This window comes from Melospiza georgiana, chromosome 3, assembly GCF_028018845.1.
Source record: "Melospiza georgiana isolate bMelGeo1 chromosome 3, bMelGeo1.pri, whole genome shotgun sequence".
NCBI classification, from domain to species: domain Eukaryota; kingdom Metazoa; phylum Chordata; class Aves; order Passeriformes; family Passerellidae; genus Melospiza; species Melospiza georgiana.
The window spans coordinates 11,548,459-11,569,893 of NC_080432.1; the positions used below are offsets into that span (position 1 = coordinate 11,548,459).

Below are 21,435 nucleotides of genomic sequence, written 5' to 3' on the forward strand. Positions count from 1 at the left end.
AAATGTCTGAGCAGGAGGGACATCTTCTGCAAAGGTGTGTTCAGCAGCCCTAGGTGCCTTCTGGAGGTGTCCCACTGGGAGTTAGGGCTGGGATGCTGTGGAGCTTGTGAGTTCAGGCACCAGAAAATGCTCTGGCCCACAAGGTGTTTCTACATTCCTAAGTGGCCAAGCAGCCAGCGTTCAAGGGGAGGTGTCTCAGGTGCATGCTGCACCCAAGGGCTTTGCTGCAGCTGTTCAGTAAATGTGTCTCTACTCTGAGACCCCCCAGTAGAGAGCCATCTTTTCAGGTTAGGGTAGAAGAGCTCTGGTCTTTCAGTATCAGCCAAATTCCCTTGATTTTTTTCAGCTGATTTTAGTTTTGGAAAGCTTTCCCATCACTTCTACCCCTCCTGCAAATGTATGAGGGTTTTTAGAAATGGAAACATTTTGAAGACAAGAACAATACTTGCTAATGAAGTCATTTGTAAGTAAAATAAGTTCCAATCAAGAATATTGATGTGCTATACTATATATTTATAAATACTACTCCTGTAAGTAAAGACAGCAGGATAGGGCATGAACTTCATTTGAATGTAATCCAATTTAAATCTAAAGCAATCATTGTTTACTTGTGTATTTTATGTAATTTAAATTCCTGAAAAACCCATGGTTCTTCATTCTTGACCTAACAATAATGTGGGAACAATTCTGTGTCTAAAACAGAAATGGTTTTCTGTAAGCAACATTGCCCATTTCAGATATTTCAGACTGAACTGCTTTCACCATGCTGAAAATATTTTTCAATAAGTGAATAAAGGGAGGGAGATGATGCCTTCCTTCCTGAAGCCCCAGTGGCACATACAGCAGAAAATCTGTGTGGTGTAAGAGATCTTGGAGTGCAGCTGCTGTCTTCACACTTCACCCAAGGGTAGATTGGAAACCACAGATTTAAATGAAGTTACTCTTGTAAGCTTTGAAAATTCATCTAAGGAGCAGATCTCAAGGACATACAGTCTGGGCCCATCTGGTAGACTAAAACCCCTTGTTCAAGCAAATAAAAAACCCCACCCATTGTTGAGGGAAAGGGGGAATATTTGTGTCACTTACATCAGTTAAGGGCTAAAGAAAGCTTTGTGACTGTACTTGAGCTCCTGTGAGCTGGGGGCCCTGTGGCTGACAGCCCAACTGCTGTCCAACAGCTTCCCAGGCTTAGCCCAGATGCAGAGTGCATGGGGCAAAGTCAGGCAGCACATCTGTGGCCACAGCCCCGGGCTCGCTGCTCTCCTGCTGAAACACCAGTGCTGGACTGAAAGGGCTGCGCCTCCAGCCGACCTTCAGCTGGAGAGAACAGGGCCAAGAGATTTTTTTAAGGAGCCTGTGGGGGAACATGGTCTATTTTTAAAGAAAAAGAATCCATTTTGTGGGTTTATTACACTTTGGGCCTGGGTGGCTGCCAGAGAGAAGGGAGCGCTCCCCTCCTCAGAGGGATGCTGTGAGCCCTGATGTTTTCTGCCCGTCCTCACTGGGTTCCTGTGCTCCAGCAGCAGTGGGATGCCTTGCCCCCAATCCCCCATAAATCCTCCTTTCCCAGGGTGTCGCCTCCTTGCAGCGCCCCAGTTCCTGCAGAGCAGAGGGCACTGCAGTGTCTGCGGCGAGCCCTGCTGGAGCTCCCTGCCAGGCTGCCACGGGATTTGCGGCTGTTGCAGCGTGTGCAGCCGTGTGCAGCTGCTGCAGCGTGTGCAGCCTTCTGCAGTGTGTGCAGGCTTGTGCAGCGTGTGCAGCCTTGTGCAGCGTGTGCAGCCTTGTGCAGCGTGTGCAGCCTTGTGCAGTGTGTGCAGCCTTGTGCAGCGTGTGCAGCTGCTGCAGCGTGTGCAGGTGCTGCAGTGTGTGCAGCCTTGTGCAGCGTGTGAAGGTGCTGCAGGGTGTGCAGGTGCTGCAGCGTGTGCAGCCTTGTGCAGCGTGTGCATCTGCTGCAGCATCCAGCACCGAGCCCTGCCGAACCAGGGGGCAGCTTCAGGACAAGGGAGAAATGCAGTTTTTGGTGAGGCTCCGTGCTCTGCCCTGCGTTTGTGCAAGCCCAGGTGAAGGGATGCACCATGACAAGCTGACAGATTATCTATTTCCATCCCTTTGCCCTGGGTTCCCCATTCCAGCCCATGAGGCTGCCTTGAATCCAGGTTAAGTAATTCAGGAGAGCAGAGTCACAAAAAAGACTAATTAATTCCTCAGGTTTCATTAGACATTAAGGGTAATCACTGTCTGAAACTTCAGACAGGCCCTGGATGAACAGGAACCGTCATCAGTGCCCAGCAGACAGCTGCCAGCAGTCTGGGAAGCAAATTTAGCTGCCATCCGAATTTCAGGAACCCCAAAATACAGATCCTGATTTAAAACTTTGTCCTGGCATATGGAAATAACTGTAGCTGTAGCTGAAACTGGCAAATTAATGGGAAATTAATTTTAGATTAATTCTGTATTTAAGGAAGAAAACCACCAGCTTGTGAGGGAGGGCTCTGAATGCCTCTTTTTCTCCACCGCTGAAAAGCAGTGAAGTGCCTTGGGCTGGGTGAGCTAAACTAATGCTGAGTTCATTGAGGGAAGGATTTAAAATCTGTCTTTTCTGAGTACTTGCTCTAAGAGCCTGGAACAGGTCACTCTCTTTAATGAACCATAAAAATCCTTCTTCCTGTCAGGCAAAGGTGAGGAAGAAAACTCCTGCACAGATTTTCTCAGGGGCATTAATCTCTCTTCTACTGAAGTAATGGAATCTTCCTTATTAAACCAGGGCAAGCAAAGTTTAACTTATAAGGCTAATTTCAAAGTAGCTCATATTGACTAACTTTTCTGATTGCAGATATTTATTTGTAATGAAAAATCAATATTTATTCATATTTAAGTATCGTTCTCTGAAAGCAGAGCTTTCCCCTGCTGGTCAATATCAAGTAGAAGAAATTTCTCTGCTACTGAAACATGGCACTTCCTCTTCTACATCCCAAAACGAGTCCACTCTGTGCAGGCACCTGTTTCCATAATAACCTGTGCCTTCTTCTTCTGAGGAATGTGAGATGGAAAACAATAGACTAACCCATGAATCCTGTTACGAGTTGATGAATGTCAGGAGTGATCATCCACTAGGAAATTTCTCCCAGTAGTTTTATGTGTCTGAGCCACGTTAGTGAAACTTTTCATGACACAGCCATCCTAGTTCTTTGGCAAGCCTTGCTGCTTCAGCTTCCTGTGACTTGAAAAATGAACAAGAATTTAAAAATCTACCCCAAAGCTTAATGAGGCTATTTTATTTCCAGGACATTTCAATAGGCCTTAAGCTGAGCACTAATACAAGCTCACAAATAATACAGGCTGCACAAATGCAACATTTTATGGCACAGATATGGAAAATGGAATAGAACCCACATATCTTCACCTTGTTGTGTCTCAGTGCAACAATAAAATTCATCTGCAAGCTCATTCCTAGAATTAATAAACACGTTGAACTGCAGCGCTGGGAGCGTTAGGTCAGGAGCAAATTAATGTCATGGAGGCAGTGAAGCCTGACTAGGTGAGGCAAGTGCCATGTTTGGGCTGCTGAGAAGGCTCCTTCCTTCCTCCCTTCCACTGCTGATTAACTCCTGCCCGTGCTTAGCAGAGCAGCAATGTGCCTGTCAGGACAGTCTGGCTCCTGAGATTGTCAGCAGAGCCCTTAGGGGCCCCTGCCCCAAAAGTTACCAAACTCAAAAACCCAAACCTGGTGTGTGTGCTTATCCCCATTTAAGCAGAGAAATGATGAGTTGTTAGGTGCCCTCCCTTCCCTTGCCTTCCCAGCACTGGGACTTGCCTGCTCCTCAGGACATGGAGGCCATAACCACTGAGGAGCATGGGGAGCCCCACACTGAAGGTCTGTGGGCAGAGCACCACAGGTTCATGGCACCAGCAACTGCTCACAGAGAGCCAGGAATGAGAGTGGACACCTGCCCTCTGCCCCTCAGAGGTGATCCACCCCCAGGGTAAGGGCAGCCCCTAAACATGACCAAATCAAGTTACACGGAAGGCAGTCACAGAATGTGACCTTCCATGTGTCCCCAAAGCCACGTCCCAGCAAGTGCCTTGGCCATCTTCCCAGGATCACAGGTAGCCTCAGGCCCCTGGTGGCCCCATCCAAGGCCACTAGGGAACAGCAGCTCCTATCAGCTTGTTTTCCTTTAGGACTCTCCAAGGCCCACAGGCAGAAGAGGCACAGAGTGTGGGCAAAGCCAGGGAAAGGAGAATTGTGTTCAGCTTTTACAGCTGTTCTGGAGGGTAAACTTGTGATGGATCCCTTGTGGTACCCTCAGGTACTTGAGAAGGTGCCAGAGACTTGAGAAGGTGCCAGAGGGTACCACAAGGGATCCATCACAAGGGTATGCTGTGGTAAAAACACAGAATTCAGGAGGACAACAGTGCTAAAATATTATTTCTCAAGCCATTTGTTGATTTAAAAGAGATCCTTCTTTCTGACCCATGGCACAGCACCTTCCAAACAATATAAGTTTCAAAGCCATGTATTTTGCTCAATGATATTTCCAGAAGAGACAGGAACCCTCATCACAGGCTGCCAGCCACAGCTTCCATATTATCCCAGACATCTGATGCAACATCTCCAGAAATGGCTGGGCCATGAGAAGCCCAAACTGCTCTTCATCTGCTTCATCTTATCCAAAAATGAGACATAAACATTTCCCATTTCCATTACATTTCTGTCACCAAAGTTATGAGGCTGGGAAGGCCTTTTTACCATCTTCAAAGCACAATCAAAAAACTTGGTCCCCTTCTCTCCCCAGTTCCGATTGTATGTCAGTATTTCTTGGCTCTGAAGTCTATAATCAGTGTAAGTGTGTTAGGAGGTTTGGGACTAAACAATAGAACAAATGTCATTCATCAGCAGAGACTCTTTGGCAGGAGCTGAACGAGGCTCGTGCCAGACAGAGACTGACACAAGTAAGCAAAGAAACAGTAAAAAGTTTCCCATTTCATTGGAAATGTGAAATATGCTGATTTTATAAACTAATCAAATAGCTATCAAAATGCTTACTAAGAAGATTAAAACTCTTCATTTCTTACGTAAATGGAAGCTTTGCAGAAAATGAAAAAAAGAAGAATGTATTTATTTCTAAAAATTACTGTCATCTTTTTCAAAGCTTGGACAGAAATGATTCCTTTTCTTTCCTCCAGCAATTCAAAGTTCTGTTTTCACTGCCTGGGGATCTGACTACCTTGTCACACATTCTGCACACACGCTTAGTCAGCCAGCTACTAAATCAGAGGCAATAGGTTGTGTTACTTTTGGAGGGAAGGACTGTTCTCTCAGGGGTTGGAATAGGTACAAAATGCAAAACATTTCTAATCTAAAATACTAAATTTCCCCTCATATTTTGCATTTTGAAAAATGTCACATTTTACCATATAATTGAAATGTCCTCATGTGAGAAATACTAATTAGTTTAAGCAGTAATGGAAGCATTTATCCAGAGTGAGGTGCTTGAATTCTGAAACAAATTCATTTCAACAGCATTGATTAAACAGTATTTCCATATTCTTTGCTGGCCTGATTTATTAAACAAACAATCTCTCAGTGACCCATATGTCACAACTAGACCAGGACATCATTCAACAGGACACAGCAACACAGAAGGTGAATAAACTTTACTGGTAGGTTAGTGAAAAACCTAATTAATAACAAACAGTAGTATTTGTGTTTACCAGAACAAATATTTACATGTTTGCATATGCAAAACTGGCAATATTGGCTTTCACAGTGGCAACAAATATTCGCAGCTCTTTTTGTCAATGTATCTTTTTTTATTGAGTACTAAAAACCTCATCCTTTAGCAACCAACTGGCTTCCTTAGTTCATTATTAACCTTCATAAAGTTAATTCTTCACATGGCTTTACAACGTGCTTCCCATGAAAATGGCACTTGTCCTTTGCTTTTTTATGGGTTCTAGGCAGAAAACTTCAAGAAAAGTCAGAGATGTTTGCAGTAATGGCCAACTAAGCTGTCATCTGACCTAGAAATGGAACTTCTTGAATCACAAGCACAAGCGAGCGGTTTAATTTCCTATGACATCTGCAGTTACATCTGGACATTTCCCTTTAGTCCATCTGGATCTGGCAGTCCTGCAGTGTGCATCATTTGCCCAAAGTATGCCAGATTGCTGCTGGCCCTCACAAGTCCACATGCATTTGTCTTCCAAGAGAGACAGGTCTTGGCAGTTGTGTTAAAAAATTTTAAATAATCACACGTCTCTATCTCAACTCAAAAGAATCCACTCCTGTCCTGAGACAGACACTTTCTTTGATACCCTGCACCTTGTTTGTTGTGTCCCATCTCCCACAGAGTGACCATGAGTTTGTGAAAATGAGGCTGTCACCCAGAACAAAACCTTTTTATACCTCACTGTTCTAAGCCAGTTTCATGTCTTTTCCCCATACTCCAACATATGGTAGCACAGAAAAGGATTTTCTGAAATTCAGGTTGAACATTCTTGTTCCAGCATTCCCAGGAAGTTGCTTAGAGTTTTCCATGTGTAATACTGTATTAGCCTTCCTGCAGTAACTATTTGTTCCTCTGTGTTACTTGTGGCAGGCCTGAACAGCCTGTCATCTTCCTTTAGGAGGACTTTCAACAACGCTAAAGCATCTAGGAGGAACATTTTAATCCAGACAAGCTAAATCACTGTCCTAGATATTTTTCTTTGCTCGGTGTGATTCTCTGAGGGCTGCATCTCTTGTGACTGTTGCTGTGACAGTTGCTATTTCTGCAGAGGTGAATGTGATAGCTCAGCTGGGGAAATGGGACCAGCATACATCCAGCTGCAATTCTGCATTTTAATAGCCTCAAAACAAAGTTATTTCACATGTGTCTCTTGAGATTTCTGTGAAAGATCTTGTGGATAAAGTTACAGGAAAAAATGCTCGCCAAAATAGCATTTTTTGAAATACTTAATTAGGAATATTCAGAGAGAGTAAATTCTGAATTTGAAGCACAAGCTTTTCACTGTTCCCACACCTTCTCACACCTGCAGCCCTTGGACACTCAGTAAGGGAGCAGGAAGCCCTTGGGACAACATGGAAGGAATGCAGTACAGGTTGAGCCTCGAGGTGTGCAGTGAGCTGTCTGAAGATCCAGAGATTTTTTTTCTGAAGAAAGACTCATCAAATCATTTCAGATGAAGAGGAAGCCAAGGAAATCAAAATTCGTGCTGAGCATTCCCAGAGCACAGAAAATGATGGGGATTTCACTATATAATTAGTTTTCTGCAAATTGCTCTCTGATTTCTTCAGGTGCGTCATCCCTTGGGTGTACCTCAGCCACGTGATGGCTGAGGTGCTGATGAGCCACTTTGCTCAGCCCTGCCTCTGTGCTGGACTGAAAGAACAGATGCAGCAGAGGTGAGTCAGCTCTGCTCTGCAGTGCTGGAGAGAGGACCTGACCACGTTCTGCTGGAGACAGGTGGTGACTCATAACAAAATAGCTCTTATGCTCAAGTGATTCAGGGCTTGATGGAATACAACACATCCCTGCCTTGTACAAAGCACGGTGTGTTGGTATGTGTGTAACTTTCTGCAGTGTCTCAGGCAGAATTCAGTCACTGCTGGCTCTGAGATTCAGGGAGGGCTGCTGCTGTTGGTTTCTATGCAGAGTAAAGGAGCACAGCTGCAGCCCTGTTTCCTTGGGGGTGTAAAGAATGGTGTTCAAGGCTTGCTGAGCCTCTGTTGTGCACTGTGTGCTCCAGTTGCACACTGCACTTCCATGGAAAGGAGGAGCAGCTCCACAGCTTGTCCTCTGTATAATGCAGCTGTGTGTTATTGAAGTGTTTGAACTCCAGACATTTGCTTTGTGAACAGGCTCCTTTGTTACTGTGTCCAGAGATAGTTAAAAAGGGCCTAATTATGGCCAAACAGATCTTCCTCTTCCACTGAAATGTTTTGAGAAGTGCCTGTGTTAAAGAGCTGCTCTCTTAGTGTAAGAACTGCCCTTCTTTCAGTAACAACACCCTTAAACCTGGAGTATTCCTGACAAAGCTCCCCATTGCTCTGGCAGTTAGTGCTGTCCCAGCTCAACAGCCTGTGATGGGTCAGCCCTGATTATGCCAAGTGCTCACCAAAGCCATAACTCAACAGGACAGGGAAGAGAAAATACAACAAAAGCCTTGTGGGTCGAGATAAAGACAGGGAGGTGATGCACCAATTTCTGTCATAGGCAAAACAAACCCAACTTGGGAAAAGTTACTGAATTTATTACCAATCAAATCAGAGTATGACAGTGAGAAATAAACCCAAATCTTAGAACACCTTCCCCCCACCCCTCCCTCCTTCCTCAGCTCAGCTTTAGTTCCAATTTGCTAGCTTCTCCCTTCAGCAGGGAATGGGGACTGCAGTCAGTTCACCACACATTGCCTCTGCTGCTCCTTCCTCCTCAGAGGAGAATCCTCACACTCTTCCTGTGCTCCAGTGTGGGATTCCTTCCATGGGCGACAGTCCTCCATGAAATTCTGCAACTGGGTCCTTCCCATGGACTGTGTTTCTTCTTGATCTACTCCAGCATGGTCCCCTTCTCCAGGGTGCAGTCCTTCAGGAACAGGCTGCTCCAGCCTGGGGCCACTCCATGGCTGTGATCCTTCAGGAACAGGCTGCTCCAGCCTGGGGCCATTCCATGGATGTGATCCTTCAGGAACGGGCTGCTCCAGCCTGGGGCCATTCCATGGATGTGATCCTTCAGGAACAGGCTGCTCCAGCATGAGGCCATTCCATGGATGTGATCCTTCAGGAACAGGCTGCTCCAGCCTGGGGCCATTCCATGGATGTGATCCTTCAGGAACAGGCTGCTCCAGCCTGGGGCCATTCCATGGATGTGATCCTTCAGGAACAGGCTGCTCCAGCCTGGGGCCATTCCATGGCTGTGATCCTTCAGGAACAGGCTGCTCCAGCATGAGTTCCCCACAGGATCAGAAGTCCTACCAGCAAACATGCTCCAGTGTGGGATCCTCTCTCCCTGGGTCCACAGGTCCTGCCAGGAGCCTGCTCCAGTGCGAGCTTCCCATGAGGCCACAGCCTGTAAGGGCACCCCCTGCTCTGGCATGGGTCTCCTCCATGGGCTGCAGGTGAATCTCTGCTGCCCTGTGGACCTCCATGGGCTGCACGGTCTGCACCACAGGCTGTGGGGGAATGTCTGTTCCAGCACCTGGAGCACCTCCTCCCCCTCCTTCACTGGCCTTGGTGTCTGCAGAGCTGTTCCTCCTACATTTCCTCACTCTCCCTCTGGCTGCAGTCGCTCCTGCGCAGGCTGTCCCCCTGTTAAATCTGTTATCCCAGAGGCGCTGCCGCCATCGCTCACAGGCCCAGCCTTGGCCAGCAGCGGGTCCACCTTGGAGCCAGCTGGCACTGGCTCCACTGAACCCAGGGGAAGGTTCTGGCACTTTCTCACTGAATTTGCCCCTTGTATCCCCTCCCAAACCTCGCCACACAATACCAGCTCACAGCCACATTTCTGTGATTGCTCTGGTGAGCTCCCTGTCTGTGTGCCAGCTCAGGAGACCAAGCCCCACCATACTCCATGGCAGCTTGTCCTGCTGGACAATTTGTCCCGGGCAAAGCAGTACAATCCTCACCAGGAGACAGGATCTCCAAAATGGCCGTGACTGTTCCCTTCTCCCCCTGGCTGCAGCCCATAAAACCACTCCTCTGAGCACCTGCTTACAAGCACAGGCAGGAGGTTCACCAATCCCAGCTTGCAGTGGCATCTCCTCCCTTCTGAGGATCCCTTCCTTACAGTCTACCACTTCCATTCCCTCGCATGTCTTCAGCTGGGAGGCAGCAACTTAACCCCCCATCTGGTGCTATTAATTTGCACTGGTAACTTCATGTCTCTTCTGAAACAGGTTTCTATTTCTAACACACTTGAAAAGAGGGTATTTTTTAGAATTTTTAGCAAGAGGAAAAGTGTCTGGGCTCTGCTTTGTGATATCACAAACACTGCTTTGCTTTTCTTTTCAATATAAGTGCTGCAGAGCAAGTGCACATCTCCAGCTCCGCAGTGAGTGGGTAGCAGTTGTTATCCTTCTGCTCTGCTGTTTGTCTCTGAAACACCAACTACAGGAGACACTGCTCACAAATCCTATCATCCTGCTGCCCATATGTGCTATAAAACTGACACTAGGAGTAAGGATGCACCTCTGCACTTGCTCTGCATTGTGAAATGCAAAGATGGAACACGAGGTTGTGGCTGCTAAGGGGAGTGAGACTGTTTTATAACCTAACGCTTCAGGACACCTTTAAAATGACTCTATCAAAAACTTGAGGATTGACATTTACTTTTTAAGTCTAGGTAATTGTTAATGGTGTGCTCGTAGGGAAAGAACAGCAAGAAAGAGAATTAAACAAAAAGCCCATCTTGTACTTTCTCTTATTTGAGTCTGCTGGCCTTTGTGTTTTGGTTTTTTTTTTTCTTGCATTTGTGTTTGTGCTTTATTGGGGTATTTTTCATTCCCCTAGTTATTCATTCTGGATTTTGTCCTCTTGTCCTATTCTTCATCCATATTGGTACAGTGGATCATTTTTTGGTTTAGATAAAGCAACTCTTCTAAGCCCAGGAACTGGCCTACTGTGTTTGACAATACTGGAGAGCCTGGTTAAATTTTGAAATGTCTCTGACTTCCCTGCTGCAGGAAGGTGGTTGTTTTGAGAAACAGATTCTGACTGCAGGCATGAATGGAAGAACTCTGTCTGGAGAACAGCTGAGTGTACACCACATTTCTTGGAAATGTCACAGCAAAAACAGAATACTAAAGGAAGGTAAAGAAATGGAAATCTTTAAACGGTGTTGGAGTCTCACATTCTGTGCTTGAACATCTAATTTCCAGCATCATGGTGTCTGTCCTGGCCTTTGGAGCAGTGTTTTATCTCACCTGCCAGGCTGAGGATTCTTTTAAAAGTTTTGTGAATAAAGTTCTAGGTGCAAGTAAAGGCTTTCTGCAGGCAAGGAAAGGACAGAAATATGGGATCCTTACTGGGAAAGAATGGAGCTCCTAAGAATTTGAACTCTAAAGAGGAAAGCAAGTTCCTTTATGTTACTCCATAAAGGAGTAGGGGTAACCATTGGAAAATCCCAGTATAGCAGCAGCAGAGCTGTTCATCAATCTAAATAGGAGTTTAATGACATTGCAAATAAATGCTTGCATCCACAATAAAGAATTTATTGGATTTCACTGTTCAATTAAAAAACATATATTGTCACATTCTTCACTGTGGGCAATTTCTGAAAGCAAAGCTGGAATATTGTACTGCTGGAGAAGCAGTTAAGACAGAGAAACCCTGCAGCCTGTGGGATATTCTGTTTTCTAAGGGGTTCAGTTCACTGACGGGTAACTTCTTCTGGCCTCTTACTCAATGACCCAGTCAAAGGAGAGGGAAGCGCTGGGGTCCTTGTAGCTGAGACAGAGTGAGCTCTTCATCTCCACCTGCACTGTGTTCCTGTCTTCCTGCTCTTTCCCTGTAATCCCTCTGTGATCTGGGTTGCCCATTGCCTGTAACGCCTTGTCTGTCCATACCAAGCCCCTGTCCTAAATGGGGCTGAAAAGGGTCTTTCTCTGCATCTCCTTCTCTTGAGAGGGTGGTTTCCCTCAGGTCATTTGGGGAACATGATGAGAGCAGAGACCTGAGGCTGCAGAAGTTGAGGTAGGAGTTGGAGTTTGGGGAGGAGACCCCAAACTCCAAGAAAAATAAAAAGACAGCGCAGCTATTGAGGCCTCCAGTAGGATGAGACCTGCTGCTCAGCTCTTCTGTCACATGCTACCCTCTATCAGCCTGCTTAATACTCTAACCTTAAGTGCCCTGGGCATTAATCTGGAAATTGGGGACCTTTTGTGTGACGTTGGCAGCTCTCTCGTGTTCTTATTTGTCAACCTCTTAGAGTCACACACCTGTTCTTGTTTACCAGGCTTAGAAAATGATCCTCAGAGCCTGCAAGTTGCTTCAGGAGCAGCTATTTTATACTATTTAAAACAGTTAATTAAGAAAAAGGGAACAAGACAACACAATGCTTTAAAAATGCCTTGCTAATATTGAAAATCTAAAGCCTGCAGATGGCCCTGCCGCATTACAAAGGCAGTCTAGAGCATTTTCAATTATACTTAGTGCATTCCTGGTGCCTCGAAGGGTTTTTCCACTGTCTCTTGACATGCTCATCTCTAAAATAAACTAAACTGACAGCAAAGAACCATCCAGGCCTTTTTTTCCCTCCTCTCTTTTCTTCTGTTAAATAAGCAAACCTCGTAGGAACATCAGACTTGAGGAGACTCGCTGCCTCATCAAGTCCAGTCTCTTGTGACCACCACCAGCCACGCCACACAATCCCTTTCTGCACTCATCCAGCACCATCTCAAACTCCTCTGCTGCTCTTGGCCTTTCTGCCTCTTGCCTCTGCCTTGGTACAATGAAAGACCTACATTTTCAGGAATTGTGAATTGCGTATCCCAAGAACAGGATTTTAATGGCAGAAAAGCGGCAGGAAATCCTTCAGTAAGCTCTGCAACCAGTACCTGTCTCCATAGAGCTGAGCAAATAAAACAAGCACTTCCCTGGGGAGAACTGCTTGTTGGATTCTGCAGTGAATTCCAGTTTAATTTGGTTTGCATACCTTGGTTTGTTTCTTGAGGGCTTTTCACATCCTTGAGTGTCACTTAGGTGAACGCTCTCTGGAAAAGCAAATGTTTGGCTGAAATACTCAATTATTCACAGAACATAGCTGGGCTGCATGTTCAGCTGTCGTGTTACTGGTTTGGAATCGGTGCTGCTGAAGGGAGAGGGCTCAGTTCCACTCTCCCCTGCAGCTCAGTGCAGCTCTGGAGGAACACAGGGCTCTGGCAAAGTCCTGGTCTTGTGTAATGCACGAGCAAATGCATCAGTGTTTCATCCACCTTCTGCTCTGAGAGCGTGTTCTTCTCTCGCTATTGTCAATGCAACAGCAATAATCTGGATTTACATGGCATCTTCCAGCCAAGCCCTTTACTAACCCGAAGGGAACAATCATGGGTAACACCCTGTCGAATTCTAGGTAAATGACAACCATCTTTGTTGGGAGAATGTTGCATTTAGAATTTAGGTCACCACCCTCAGGCAGTGGAAACTGCTATACCCTAATATTAATAAAAATATCTTTTCAAAGGTAAGGGGTACTTGTCTGATATCTGAAGCTAAGGGATGTAAATTAGAAGTTGTTTTAATCTCAGCTTTTTCTTTTATGAATGGAGGCGGGAGGCAATTCAGGCACTTGGCAAAGGTAACATATATTTAATGTGTGATACTTGCACCCGAATCTATATATCCCACGTGCAGTCCTGGAGTTTTAATCCCCAACCCCCACAGCTGAAGTTCAGATGTTACTGAACATCTCCAGTCCAATTAATTGTCAGCACCTTCCGGCTGCTTTCTGCAGGAGCAAGCCATCCCTGTGAGCTGTGTGTGCCCAACAAACAGGGAACAGGAATTGCTACCTCACCATGGCACTCGCTGCCAGGGGCACAGGCAGCCCTGAGCCTGCCCAGGTGTGTGCCCAGGCTGTGCCCAGGGTGAGCCCAGGCTGTGCCCAGGCGGTGCACAGGGTGCAGGCAGCAGCAGCAGCAGTGCTGGGCTGCACCAAGCAGCAGCTCCCTGATGCCTGCAGAAATGCAAGCTTGGCTAAATCCCTGCGAGGTAAATGCTGAGGAGCCTGAGGATGTGAATGGGACCAGACTGAACAAGAAATACTAGCTCAGGGAGGAGAAAGAGAACTTTAATTTCCATCTCAAGCATAGTGAAACTAATTTTAGTACCTTTTATTTTTAAAAATGCTTAAATATGCATGGGAGACTTCTGTTCCTGTTTAAAAAAGAATCAGTGAATGGTAACACTATTTTGACAGATGAGCTCTTTTGAAGAAGTATACTTTTGTTTCGTGAAGTTTTTTAGAGTAGCTGGAGGAAATATATTTACCTCTGTAAGACAGATCAAGGAACAGGCATCTGCACAGTTCCACTGGGAGCTATAATTTCCAGGAGTAGGAAAAGGAACCAAAGGAGAGGTTGCCCCATCTTCCAAAAAAACTGTTTTATACAAAAGGAAAAATACAATTATTACTACTTCTTTGACTGTGTTGCAATTCAGGAACAGAATTCCTCTCCTTTGGGTGGAGGGTAAATATAACAAATAAATACAGCATGATGAACACTGAGCTGCGAAATGATCAAAGTTTTAGTTTTCAATCTAAACTCCTAGTCTCTTTGACAGACAAGTGACAGTGAAAGTATCTGGAGATTTACTGGGATTTTCAGCAAGGGAATGCAATGAGAAAATGTGGGAGATGGAAGAGATCAATGCAGAATTACAAATGTGCCCTACCAAGGACTCTGCAGTGCCTTGGATGTGCAACTCGCTGATAATTTGTAAGTTTTGAGGAAGAAATAGCAAATCTTGCATTAATTTCACGAATCACCTACATGAGGCATCCTTTTGTAATGTCTGGGATACAAATTTTAGTCATGAGCACTGCCATAGTCTATGATAATTCTCATTTTGCTCATGGATTCTACCAGTAAATGCTGGCACAAAAACTTGGTCATAACAAAAGCACAAGGAAAACTATAATTATAGTGAAAACATATAAGAACAGTTCCTCTTGTTCAGTTTTGGACACTTGTACAGGGAGACTTGGCTTTGCCTCTGTTCTTTCATATTGCAACTCTATGAATATAATGTCTCAGCCATTAAGAATATTGCCTTTTAAAAACTTGAGGGAAGAAGCCTAATTTTCCTGTGCACTTAGTGGAATGTAGGAAAATTTCACCCTACTCCCCAGCCTGAAAGAACAATTAATGGCTACAGCTAGCAATTTCTGACTTTTTCTGCACACAACTGTGCCTTTAGGAAAAACTCAGCTGTGTCCTGGGTTTTACACCACATTCAAGTTCTGCTGGTGTTATGTACCAGCAGAGTGCAGCAGAACCCAGCCTGAAAGAGAGGTGTAACAGGCAGGATTCCTGCTCTGCTGCTCATCCCTGCTCCCTGGCAGCCCTGCTGAGGCAGCCTGGCCATCAGGGTCTGCAACACTGACACCAGGCTGGGAAAAAACAGGGATGGGCTTTGGGAGGGCAGCATCTCCAATGAGCTCTTTCTTTAGAAGAGCTGCTCCTTCAGCAAATAGACCCATTTCTGGCTTAAAACACAAACAAGGAGTCCCAGCTTGAAAAATTATCAGCCTGTAGAGTAGCACAGAACTCAGTTGTGCCACTTCACACCCATTGACAATGGGGCCAAACAATAAGTTACATCCCATTCAGAAGGTGAAACAGAGCACTGTTCACTCTAAAGGAAAATTTAAAAATCTCCTAAATAGCCAGACAGAGCACAGATTGGTCAGCACTAACATTCAGCTCTAAAAGGCCAGGAACAGCCATGATTAATTACTTAGTGTTTCCCTCTTCTCCTCCCTGTGCCTGTAGTAGAATTCAGCTTTCTCCAGTGAGAGAAACCATGTCTCTTATTATTAAAAAAAAAAAAAAAAAAAAAGAAAAGAAGAAAAAAAAATGAAAAGGTTATAACGCAATATTACATTCTCTTTAGAATCGCTGGAGCTAGTATATTTCAGAGGGAATATGTACACAGAATTTGTTTCCCTTTGAAAAACCCAAACTGCTAAATATTCTTCTATAAGTCCCACAGAATGATGTAGGGAAGTATTTTCCTTGATTCCAACTGACTTTGGATTAGACCTGTTGGAATAATCAAAATCAGAAGGTGACAGTCATCACCCTTCACATCAGGGTCCTAATGCCCCTGATGTGTTTCTTTCATCCTGGTGATCTTTAGCAGGAATTAAAAGAGGATTGTAGGTGAGCACGAGGTGATGAGCAAATAGCAAGTGAGAAAGATGAAAGATGCAAGAGCAAAGCTAAATTTCCTCCTAAAATAGCAGGGCAAGTGGTTCAAACACTTCCTCAAGGCCACTCAGATCCACTTTTGGGTCTTGCAGTGTCAGCCTTGGGGCCATTACAAAGCAAGAAAGAACAATTTTGAACCTGTGCAGTTGACTTGTCTTTGTGCTTGGTGGAAAGTCCTAGAAAATGTAGTGGGATGTGGGACAGCATATTGAAAATCATGATCAGATAAGAGGCAGATTTTGCTGGTGGGTGTTTGTGTGTGTCTGAGCATTTGTGGAGGGAGTAACATAGTGGTGACAGACAAGAACTAGGAATATAACTTGTGTGTTTTGGAAAAAGTTGTTGCAATACAATGCAGGAAACTGAATCTGCAAGGTCAGTAGGCAAGAAAGCCAGAGTGTATTGTAACTAATGAAAAACAGACCGTTGGAGGTTCAGAAAGAAAAAGCTAAAAAATAAACTATTCTGTGACAACTTACAGCCTTGACAAACTATATCCAGCATTCCCAGGAGCAGACAGACGAGCCCTATGCCCGCTCCAAAGCCCAGCTTCCTAGAGGTAATCACGATTTGCCTGAGAAGTGCATCCTGCAGCAGCTCTCCAGCAACACATTATTCTTGTCTGCCTTAGACTCTAAAGCTCTGAAATGCTTGAGCAAGGCTGTTGTTACAGATTGCCTGGCACTGGTCCAGCCCAAAGGTGGCTGCACTGGTAGCAGGGCATGGAACTCCATAGACAGAAAAATGCACTCTGCCCAGTGAATGCTGCAAAGTCAGCCTGCATCTGTTGTGGGGTTACCCAGCCTAGAACCTGGAAATCTCTGAAATGAGTGTGTGTGTGCATATAAATATGTACAGATGAAAGTGCCCTCCTTATGTTATAAAACATTATGACAGAGATCTGGGGGGAAAAAATGCAAGAGAAAGAGTAACTGTGTGACAACAAGCCAAGGTAAAGGGAAAACAGTTTCTGTTCTTCATTCCTGAGAGAAGAAATCATTAGCAAACTGAGCCCTACACCATGCCATACACTTTCTATTTTTCCCTGAGGGTTGCTACAAATGCAGCAGCTGTAGCCCTGTGACACACAGACGTACAAATCGCTGAAGTTTTCCCACTGACAGGAAAAGTGTTTTGTTTCGTTACCTCGCGCAGTTAAAGCAGTGCAAGCACTAGGCAGAGACCGTGCTTTATTTGCCTCAGCACTTTCATCTTGCCATTTGTTGCCATACCTAAAGCATAGGGAGAAAAATGAAAAGCTTTCCCTTGACCTGAAAAGCATCTCCCACCTCCAGTGCAATAAATTTGGGAAGTGGAGCTGCATCTCATTCGATGTATTTTGAGGGTTCACGCTGTCTGGATTCTGCTGTTCTTTCTTTCACTGCCCCCATGAGTTCAGTGGACACACAGCCTGGTCCCGAGAGCTCTTGGAAATGCCACTCTCATTTTCTAGTTAGCTGTGGAAAGAAAGTTAAGCTGCATTTATTTGGGGGTTGCTATCTAGCTACATTTGGTACTGTAACGTGCTGAGTTTCTGCAACTCCTCTTGACTTCAGAGGCGGCCTCAAGCTTTTGCTTTTGTCAATCAGGCCTGCCTGCATCTTTGGTTTGGTCACTTCTGTTATCCTTTTGGCACCCATCCTAGGAGCCAAACTCTTCAGCAGTCACCTCCTGGCTGACCTGCTCTGCGCGATGTTGCAGCAATGGAAAACCACCGCTGCTTCTTCCTGGACTGGCTTCTTTGCAGGGATGTGCAGGTGGGTTGGGGGCCCAGGAGAGAGTCCCTTCCCCAGCCATTCCCACCAGAGCACCCATCTCCCAGATGGCTCCATTTCCCCCTTGCCACCCGCAGGGAGGCTGCCCCACACCATCCTCCTGCTGATCAGTGGGGGAGCTGCTCCATGCCCAGAGCTAGGACCAGGAGGGGGTGTGGGACAGGCATGTCCTTGCAGATGCTGCGGCCGGGGCTGGAAGCAAACGGGTCTGGGTTCAGGGGCTGCTCTGCCACCCCCGGGCAGTGCCGCAGGCCAGTCCCCCATTTCCCCCCCGGCCCTCGTTCTTCAGCTGGGAACGAAACCAGCAGCAATTATTCAGGCCAAGCACGTAAATCTGGCAGATCCCGCGGCTCCGGTTTGACGCAGCTACGCAGCGCAGTGTCTGGACACGCAGCCCAATCCCCCTTTCTCCCCTTGTTTATTCGCCCCGCAGGAAAAAAACCCAGCGAAGTTACCAACTTGGGACCGCAGCGAGGCGTTCGGGCGGCTGGGGTGCCGGGGAGCGGACAGGACGGGCGGAGGGAGCGCCGGCGGCGCCGGGGGAGCCGGGGCCAGCAGACGTGACGGGGCAGCCCGCGTTACATAAGGCGGCGGCTCCGCACCGCTCCGCAGCGCGGGGCCGGCGGGGGGCGGCGCGGGCCCGTGTCCCCGTGTCACGGCGCAGCGGCGCCCGCGGGCTCGGAGCGCGGCTGCGGGAACCCCGGGGGGCTGCCCGTGCTCCCTGCGGACAGGGCTCGGCGCGGGGGACCCGCGGGCCGGGCGTTATGTAACCCCCGCTTCCCTGCACAGACACCGCTCAGGGAGAGGGGCCCAAGTGCCGAGCGCCGATTAATTGCATCAACTGATGTTATTTGCTTTTTGCTGTTGTTGTTGCTTGCTTGCTTTTTGTTTTTAAAATTTTATTTCTCCCTCTTGTCACTCTGAGTTACAGAGCCATAACTGCGCTTGCCCGCGGTCCTGTCCTGGAATGAGGGAGCACCGCCGCTCGCCAGTCGGGAATCGCTTCCCAGTCCCGTGTCCGGGGGGGCAGCCCCGGGGCGGGGGGCGCGGAGCCGCAGGGCTCTGCAGCACGGCCGCCTCCGCTGCCGCGGTGCTGAACATGCCCAGACACACAGACACACAGACACAGACACACAGACACAGACAGCTCGCACTCCCCGGTCCCGGCGCGGGCCCTGCGCTGTCCGCGGTGCTGAGCACACACACGGACACACAGACACAGACACACGTCCCTTCACCGTCTCGCTCGGGCCCGGCGCTGTCCGCCGTGCTGAGCACACACTCGGACACACGGTCAGACACACGGACAGACACACGGACACGGGCGCACGTCCCCTCCCGGCGCCGCTCGGGCCCCCGCTGTCCGCGGTGCTGATGCTCCGCCGCAGCCCGGCGCGCTGCGGGCGCTGCAGTGCCCGGGGCGGCACAGCCCGGGCCGGCCCAGCAGCGCAGAGCGCCGCACACGCTTCTCCCCGCTCGGAGCCGGGAATGGCGCTGCTTCCCCTTCTCCTCCGACACTGCCTTCCCCGCCGGCCTCCTGCCGCCCGCACGGCCGAGGCACAGCCCGGCTGCCTCCCTGGCTCCAGCCGGCCATGAGGCTGGCGGCGAAATCACCCCCTTCTCCCTGCCTTTCTCGGTGCCCGCAGCAGCCAGAGGCTGGAGACAAAAAGCCGAACGGGTCCCACTTTAAATATGTGCTATTTCTCCATTTCATTACCGGCAATACGGCCCCCTCCCCCGCTGTGCCGGTGCCCGCGGTGTGTGCCACCTTTACCTGGGCTGGCGGAGCGCGGCGCGGCGGGGTCGGTGGCTCGGTGCCGCAGCTGGATGGGAGGCAAGGACAGGAGGCTGCTGACCTCCGCGGGTCTCCTTCTTCAATGGATCGGGAGCCGTGCCCTCATCAAAGATGGCCGTCCGCTCCTACGTCAGCAGCTTTTAATAGCCCTCCCCGGCGGGGGGAGCGGGAGGGGGCAGAGCGGGCCGGGCGGGTTTGAGTCATCGCCGCCGCACCGCTCCCGCAGCCGGCCCGCCGCCTCCCGCGGCCGCCCCGCCGCCGCCTCCCCGCGGCCGGGGTCGGGGCAGGGGGCTGGGGGCGGCTGCGGCCCGACCGCCCGGCCGGGGGGCAGGGACCCTCCCGCAGCAGCGATTTCCTCCGCCAAAGGGGTGGTCCGAAGAGGGTATCCCTCTGAAGTCCCCGGTACTCCATATATGGCAAATCTACGTGGGCTTCTATTTTTGTGTGAATTCTTCCTTCTCTCCCCTCTTTTTATTTCTCAGAACATCCTGCCAGGGGTCTGGGTATGTTAATCTGTTTATACTCCCCCTCCTCCCTCCCCTCTCCCACGTCGGAGCAGCCAAACACGAGGAAATCCATGGTTAAGGACATGTGTTGTAACTGATCATTTGAGGGACAGGTTCAAAAATGAGAGACAGAAATCAAAAACAAAGCCTGGACAAGTACATGAACACACACAGCACAGTGAGAACATCCCACTGCTGCTGAGGAAGGAAACGGTAACTCAGTTCAAGGAAAGTGCCTGGCTTATTTATCATTAATTAATTAAAATATTCATTCCGAGCGTACCTAATTTGGAGCAAATGGAGCTGTCTCCAACGTGATTCCTAATGGGGAGGAAATCCTTTCATTTCATACAAAACTATGTATGTTTGTAAAATTTATCTGTTAATGGGGATCTTAATGAACATTGGGGATTGCAGTCGAAGTGCGATGCTCTCTTTCGTAAACTCAGTCATCCTTTCCCTCTCACCCCACAAGCCTTGGCTTTAATTCATGGAACCATCCAGACCAGGAGATGATGCCTCCCTGTTCCCTGTCTGAGCCTCTCCCGCGAGCAGTGAGCGAGCTCTGGCTGGGTTAACTCTGACACCGTGCGTGCAGGCTTTTCTGAACAGCCTGCGGATGGCGGAGTCAAAACATCAGTTCCACATGAGGGTGGTTCCATCCTCATCCTCTCTTCTTGCCCCCCCGTCCCCCTTGCCAAGGCGAAGAAGACCGGAAGAGAGAGAAGGCTCTGCAGCTGTATTTGGAGCGCGTTCACCCCGTGTTATGGTTGTATGGGCGTGGGGGAGGGACGGGAGGGGAGGGGAGGGAGGCGCGGGGGAGAAGGAGAGAGAATTGCGGGTGATTCCTCCTCCCCTGCTCCGTAGTTCCCCACAGAAAAACGTGACTGTAGATCGTGCTTTGTGAGTCTCACCCTCTTCCTACGAAAATATGTCCTTCAGTCTCTTTTGAAAGGAAGCAGTCAAAAGTTTGCTAAATATACGAGAAGGAATTCTCAGTCGAGAGGGGCTTCCTGCTGCATTAGAGTATCTAATGAGCTGTGCACACGGAAACCGCAGGGAAGGAGAGAACCTGTCATGTTCCCGGGCTGTAAACACAGGCTGAGATTAACACTGTGCAGACACCCCCTCCAGGTGAGGGCTCTGGAGCAGCAGCCTGACTGGGAAACGCATTTAGCGTCAGGAGCGGCGGTTTGGGCAAACAAAGCTTCGCAGGCCGGCTCCCGCAGGGGTTACCGTGCCCAGCACCCGCGTGAGGTGAGCACTGCGGATGGCGAGAGGAGTCCCAGAGCGAGCCCTGCTCTGGAATCCAGGCTGCCCAACTTCCTGGCACACACGGAAAGTTAAAAAGGAATTCTCAGCCAGACAGCTCGGCTGATAGGTGCTCCAGAAACAAGGATGATTTTCAAGACAGCAGTACTAGTACTTA

The 21,435-nt window shown here is 48.2% G+C and overlaps 1 protein-coding gene across 2 annotated transcripts in view; it reads right to left on the reverse strand.

Annotated features, from left to right (window-relative positions):
- Nucleotides 1-19,696, reverse strand: part of SNAP25 (synaptosome associated protein 25) — a 61,714-nt gene extending 42,018 nt beyond the window's left edge. Inside the window, exon 1 of one of the 2 annotated variants that reach the window (XM_058020990.1) lies at nt 19,480-19,696. The gene's annotated coding sequence lies outside the window, so the exon portion shown is untranslated. The remainder of the gene's footprint in view (nt 1-19,479) is intronic. The other variant, XM_058020989.1, reaches the window with a different exon arrangement.
- Between the last annotated feature and the right edge of the window lie 1,739 nt (nt 19,697-21,435).